This window comes from Panthera uncia, assembly GCF_023721935.1.
Source record: "Panthera uncia isolate 11264 chromosome B2 unlocalized genomic scaffold, Puncia_PCG_1.0 HiC_scaffold_24, whole genome shotgun sequence".
In the NCBI taxonomy this organism is placed as follows: domain Eukaryota; kingdom Metazoa; phylum Chordata; class Mammalia; order Carnivora; family Felidae; genus Panthera; species Panthera uncia.
Window position 1 is genome coordinate 58,763,504 of NW_026057580.1, and position 6,883 is coordinate 58,770,386.

General features: G+C 40.2%; 1 non-coding gene across 1 annotated transcript; it reads left to right on the forward strand.

Annotated features, from left to right (window-relative positions):
- The first annotated feature begins 6,592 nt into the window (after nucleotides 1-6,592).
- TRNAQ-UUG (transfer RNA glutamine (anticodon UUG)) lies at nucleotides 6,593-6,677 on the forward strand. Its single transcript has one exon. It is a non-coding gene; the product is annotated as a tRNA-Gln (tRNA).
- Nucleotides 6,678-6,883: the final 206 nt, after the last annotated feature.

The window sequence follows — 6,883 nt, forward strand, 5'->3', positions numbered from 1 at the left end:
TCTCCCTGGTTTGTGCTCTCCCTCTTTCTCAAAAATAAACATTAAAAAATAATTTTAAAAAGTGCTTTGGGAAACAATGATATAGCATGCTTTTTAATTTTACTTTTATTTGCACACTTGGGCCTTAAACCATTAAACTTTCACAAACCTTCTGGACTTAAAAACACATCATTCAAAGTTGAACATAATTATTGACATTATCAATATTTACTCAGAGTGCATTTCAAGTAGTTAATATGCCTCAAATTATGACCTTTTACTTAAACAATCCATCGAAATAATTTTCAAGATATTTTTGAGATACGCATTTACTTATTTGGGCATTGCAGTGTTAGAAAAAATTACATTTTTAAAAAGTTTATTTATTTTGAGAGAGACAGAGACAGTGCAAGTGGGGGAGGGGCAGAGAGAAAGGAGGAGAGAGAAAATCCCAAGCAGGCTCCACAGTTTCACCACAGAGTCTGATGTGGGCTGGAACTCACAAAGCCATGAGATCATGACCTGAGCCAAAACCAAGAGTTGGACACTTAACCGACTGAGCCATCCAAGGTGGCCCAACAAACTTACTTTTCTCTGAGTGTTGAATTCAGTACAAGATAGGTCAAATTTCATCTTTTTTTTTTTAATGTTTATTTATTTATTTTGAGAGAAAGTGAGCAAAGAAGGGACAGAGAGAGAGAGAATCCCAAGCAGACTCCACGTTGTCAATGCAAAGCCCAATGCAGTGCTCAATCTCACAAACTGAGACTATGACCTGAGCTGAAACCAAGAGTCAGATGCTTAACTGACTGAGCCACCCAGGCACTGCCCCAGGATTTACTTTCTTAGCAACTTTCAAGTATATAATATAATATTGTTAACTATAGTCATCTTGCTGTATGTTAGATTCCCAGAATTTATTCATCTCATAACTAGAAGTTTGTACCCTTTGACCAACATCTTCCCATTTACCACCTCTACCCCCAGCCTGTGACAACCACCATTGTAATCTCTGTTTCTATGAATCAGGCTTTTTAAAGATATATCTCACATATAAGTGAGATTATATAGCATTTGCATTTCTCTGACTTGATTTACTTAACATAATGCCCTCAAGGGCCATCCATGTTGTCACAAATGAAAGGGTTTTTCTTTTTTTTTAAATAGCTTATCCATCAATAGACACTTAGAGTGTTTCAGCGTCTTGGCTATTGTGAATAATGTTGCAATGAACATGGGGGAGCAGATATCTCTTAGAAATAGCAAATTTCATTTCTTTTGGATATATACCCAGAAGTGGGACTGCTAGGTCATATGGTAATTCTATTTTTAATTATTTGAAGAAACTCCATTCTGTTTTCCATAGTGGCTGTATCAATTCACCTTCCCACCAACAGTGCACAAGTTTTCCCTTTTCTTTATATCCTCACCAATGCTTGTTATCTCTTGTCTTTCTGATAATAGTCATTCTAATAGGTGTGAGGTGGTATCACATTTTGGTTTTGATTAGTGATGTTGAGCATCTTTTCACGTACCTGTTCGTCTTTTGTATGCCTTCTTTGGAAAAATGTCTCTTCGGTTCCTCTGCCCATTTATTAATCAGTTTTGTTTTTGCTTTTTTTGCTATTGACCTGTATGGGTTCCTTCTGTATTTTAGATATTAACCCTTTAAATGATATATGCTTTGCAAATATTTCTTCCTATTCTGTAAATTGCCTCTTCATTTGATTGATTTTGTTTTCTTTTGCTTTACAGAAGCTTTTTAGTTTGATGTAATCCCATTTCTTAACTTTGGCTTTTGTTGCTTGTGTTTTCAGTATCATACCTTAAAAGTAATTTCAAGATCCCTGTCAAGGTTTCAGGCCTTACATTTAAGTCTTTCATATTTTTGAGTTATTTTTTTGAGAGTGTAAGATAGATATCCCATTCCATTCTTCTGCATGTGAATATTATCCCAAAATGATTTATTGAAGAGACCATCTTTTCCCCATTGAGAATTCTTCAATCCCTTCTCAATTAACTGTTAGTTGGCTGTGTACATATGGATTTATTTCTGGGTTCTCAATTCCATTAGATTGGTCTATATCTACGTCTGTTTTTATGTTTTGCTATGTTATGAGGTAGTAATATACTATTTTGCTTATTACAGCTTTGCAGCACAGTTTGAAATCAGGAGGTTTGAGGCCTCCAACTTTGCTCTTTATCAAGATTACTTTGGCAATTTGGGGCTTTTGTGGTTCCATATGAATTTTAGTATTGTTTTTTCTATTTTTGTGAAAAATGCCTTTGGAATTTTGATAGGGATTTCGTTGAATCTATAGATGGATTTGGGTAGTGTGGATATTTTCCCAATATTAATTCTTCTGATTAATGAACACAGGATATCTTTCCAATTATTTTTGTATTCTTTAATTTCTTTCATCAATATCTTATAGTTATCAGTGTATAGATCTTTCCTCTCCTTAGTGACATTTATTCCTAAGTATTTTGTTGTTTTCAATGCTATTTTAAACGGGATTTTTAAAAAATTCTTTCTGGGGCGCCTGGGTGGCTCAGTCGGTTAAGCATCCGACTTCGGCTCAGGTCACGATCTTGCGGTCCGCGGGTTCGAGCCCCGCGTCGGGCTCTGGGCTGATGGCTCAGAGCCTGGAGCCTGCTTCTGATTCGGTGTTTCCCTCTCTCTCTGCCCCTCCCCCGTTCATGCTGTGTCTCTCTCTGTCTGAAAAATAAATAAACGTTAAAAAAATTTTTTTTTTAAATTCTTTCAGACATTTTATTGTTAGTGTATAGAAATGCAACTGATTCATATATGTTGATTTTTTTTTTTTTTAGCCTGCAACTTTACTCAATTTGTTTATTAGGTCTAATTGGTGGTCTTTAGGATTTTCTGTAATATAAGATCAAGTCATCTGCAAACAAAGACAGTTTTATTACTTCTTCCTTCCTGATTTGGATGTCTTTTATTCTTTATCTTACCTAATTGTTCTGGTTAGGACTTCCAGGACTATAGTGAGGAGTGGTAAGAGTAGGCATCATTGTTTCTGAGTCTAAAGGAGAAGCTTTCGTTTTTTATCACTGAGTGTGATGTTAGCTGTGGATTTATTATATATGGCCTTTATTATGGTGAGATATATTTCTTGTATACCCAATTAGTTGAGAGTTTTTATCATGAAAGGATGTTGAATTCTGCCATTTTTTCATGTATTGAGATGATATGATTTTTATCCTTTATTCCATTAATGTGGTGTATTAGGTTTATTGATTTGCACCATGTTTATTGATTGAAACCATCCTTGCATCCCAGAGAAAAATCACATTTGATCATGATGTATGATCCTTTTAATGCACTGTTGAATTTGGTTTACTAGTGTTTTGTTAGATTTTTAGATCTATGTTCACCAGGGATATTGGCCTGTATTTTTCATTTCTTGTAGTGTTTTTATCTGGCTTTGTTATCAGAGTAATGCTGGACTCATAAAATGATTTTGGGAGTGTTCCCTCCTCTTAAATTTTTTGGAAGAATTTGAGAAGAATCGGCCTTAGTTTTTCTTAAAATATTTGGTAGAATTCACCAGTGAAACATCTAGTCCTGGATTTTTCTTTGTTGAGAGGTTTTTGATTATTGCTTCATCCTCCTTAGTCATTATTGGTTCTGTTCAGATTTTCTATTTCTTCATGATTCAGTCTTGTTAGGTTGTATGTTTCTAAGAATCTATCCATTTGTTCCGGGTTACCTAATTTGTTGATTGTACAATTGCTCATAAATAACCTCTGTTGATGTATCTCTGCAGTGTCTGTTGTAATGTCTCCTCTTTCGTTTTTAATTTTGTTATTTGAGTCCTCTTTCTTTTTTCTGTGGGTAGTCTAGCTAAAGTTTTGTCAGTTTGGGGGCACGTGGGTGGCTCAGTCGGTTAAGCATCCAACCCTTGGTTTGGGCTCAGGTCATGATCTCACAGTCTCATGAGTTCAAGCCCCATGTCAGGCTCTGAGCTAACAGTGTGGAGCCTGCTTGGGATTCTCTCTCTCTCTCTCTCTCTCTCTCTCTCTCTCTCTTTTCCCCCTTCCCCACTCATGTTGTCTCTGTCTCTCTCAAAATTAATAAACTTAAAAAAATCTGTTTTTTAAAAAAGGGTTATCAATTTTATCTTTTCAAAAAAAGTTGTGGCATGTTGTATTTTCATCCTCATTTGCCTCAAGATACTTTCTGATTTATACTTTGAACATCTACTGACCAGGCAGGAGCCTTCTCAGGATCCTGTTAAAGGCCCTTTGTGTGAGAATCCAGTCGTGGAAACTTAAGTGAAAACTTCTCCTAGTATGACCATACTAAACAAGGTACTGGAGGCAATCCTATCCAGCAGAAGTCAGACAGTATCCACACCTGCCCAAGCCCCTGGTAGTAAGCCCACCAACCACAGACCCACGGCAGACCCAGGGGAAGCCTCATAACTGGCTTCAATCTAGCATGACTGTGCTTCCAGAGGTAATTCCATTGACCCAGAAAACCAATAGAAGGTCTTTACTGATCCCTGAGCAGGCTTCTGCTTGGGACTGGATGGACCTCTGGGTGGGCAGGAGTATCTCTGACCATAGCTGAGAGGGTCTAGAACCATGCCCTAGGGCTGTTTCAGTTTATAGGCAAGATTGAGGTCTACAGACCTGGCTTTGGAGGCAAGAATGGGCATATCTCCCACCAGGTCCTTGGGTGGGCTGGACTGTTCCCTGACTGTGGCTGGAGGGTCAGAAGCTAAGAAACGAACTCTTTCAGAATCTCTGAGGTTGTAGACATGAGTATCTCCCACTGGGTCCCTGGACCTGTGGGACTGCTGGCATACTGTGACCAAGAGGGAGCTGAAGCTGGTACACGGTACTCCAGGAAAGCAGATGGGGTATCTCCTGACAGGTCCCTGTGCCAGTAGGTCTGTTCATGGACTGCAGCTGTGATGGGCTCAAGCCCAGTTAGAGGACCTTTTAAGGATCTACAACCTGAATGGGTTTGGCAAGCTTACCTTCAGGTGCTCCCCACACTGCACCTAAGAGGGCCTGGAGATATTCCTGGGCCACTTTCATGTCCATGGCTAGGTCCAAGGTCTGTATGCCTATTACCTGATGCACAGATAGGTGCGACACCTCTCTGGTCCCTTGGTGAATAGTGTTGGTGACAAGACCAAAGCCAAAAGGGGCTGCAGCCAAGTCCTTAGGGTACTGAGCTGTTTTTGAGTCTGTAGCCAGGATCACAGTCAGTGATTGGTTGCCTGAATGCAAGCCTGCCTTCTCATAACAGCTCTCCTCAGTCTCAAACTGCACCAGGGTTTCACAGTGTCCTGCCTGGATCCCGGATCCCCACAAAGGCACTTCTGTCATGGATGGATGCCAAATTATTGTTGTTAAGTGGGGGGAGGGGGGAGATACAAGTAGAAGACATCTTACTGGGCCATCTTGCTGTCATCGCTCCCCATTCTTCTTCTTCACACTCTTCTAAGCCCATGGACTTAAATGTGTCTCCATTAAGCAGTAAACTGTTGTTTCGTCCTAGGAATTTTGAAAATTATTCGACATATTTGATCATGAAACCCAGAGAGCCAAAGTGTCATCATGACCCCTTCAGTAGTTCAGGGAGTAATAGAGACCAGGTAATAAAGGGAGTCTTGGCTAAATTCAGTTCCCAGTGGGCCCACTGAGTCTGAAGACCCACTCAACAGTCACTTCCAAGTCCTGAATGTACATCTGGAAATAATGTACTTGGTAGTTGAAGTAACTCCACACGTTGGGTCCTTAGCTTGCATGGTAAGAGCTCTCATAGTGAGGTAGGCTATATAGAAATATCTGAGACTGCCCACCATGCCAGCCAAGATAGCAAGTCAAAAACGGTACTTTGGAGTATTGGCAGGAGATTGACATCCCCATTAGAGACCTATAGAATTCAGAGCTGGTGGCCATGCCAGGTGTCCATTTTATTCACCAGTCTGGCTAACGAAGAAACTGAATACATCCTGGAGAATGACTGTAGACTACTTCTAGCTCAGCCAAGTAGTTTTCCTACTTCACAGAAGTGAACTTCCTACTTCACACAGCTTCATCTTCTGTTCCATGAGGTTGTTTCTGGGACAGATTTACAAGGCCTCTGGGCCGCTGGCTGGCTCACTCAGTTAAGCATCTGACTTTGGGTTTCAGCTCAGGTCATGATCTCACTCACGGTTTCATGAGTTCAAGCCCCAGGCTGACAGCTGTGAAGCCTGCTTGGGATTCTCTCTCTCTCTGCCCTTCCTGCACTCATGCTGTCTCTGCCTCTCTCAAAATAAATAAACTTTAAAACAAAAACAAAAAACAAAAAGAAACAAGGCCTCAGATGTATGGAATCTCACCACTGATCAAATAAATATTCTTTTTGAATTCCAATTAGAAAAGAGCATAGGGGCACGTGGGTGGCTCTGTCAGTTAAGCGGGTGACTCTTGGTTTCTGCTCAGGTCGTGATCTCATGGTTTCGTGGGTTTGATCCCCGCATGGGGCTCTATGCTGACAGTGCAGAGATTGCTTGGCATTCTCTCTCTCTCTCTGCCCCTCCCTCACTCACACTGTCTCTGTCTCTCTCAAAAATAAATAAATAGGGGTGCCTGGGTGGCTCAGTCGGTTGAGCATCTGACTTTGGCTCAGGTCATGATCTCGCGGTGTGTGGGTTCAAGCCCCACGTCGGGCTCTGTGCTGATGGCTCGGAGCCTGGAGCCTGCTTCAGATTCTGTGTCTCTCGCTCTCTCTCTCTGCTCTTCCCCTGCTCTCTCTCTCTCTCAAAAATAAATAAACATTAAAAATTTTTTAAATAAATAAATAAATTTTATGAAAAAGAAAAGAAGAAAAGAAACAGTTCACATGAACTCAGGATGGACAATATTTGTTTCCAATTTT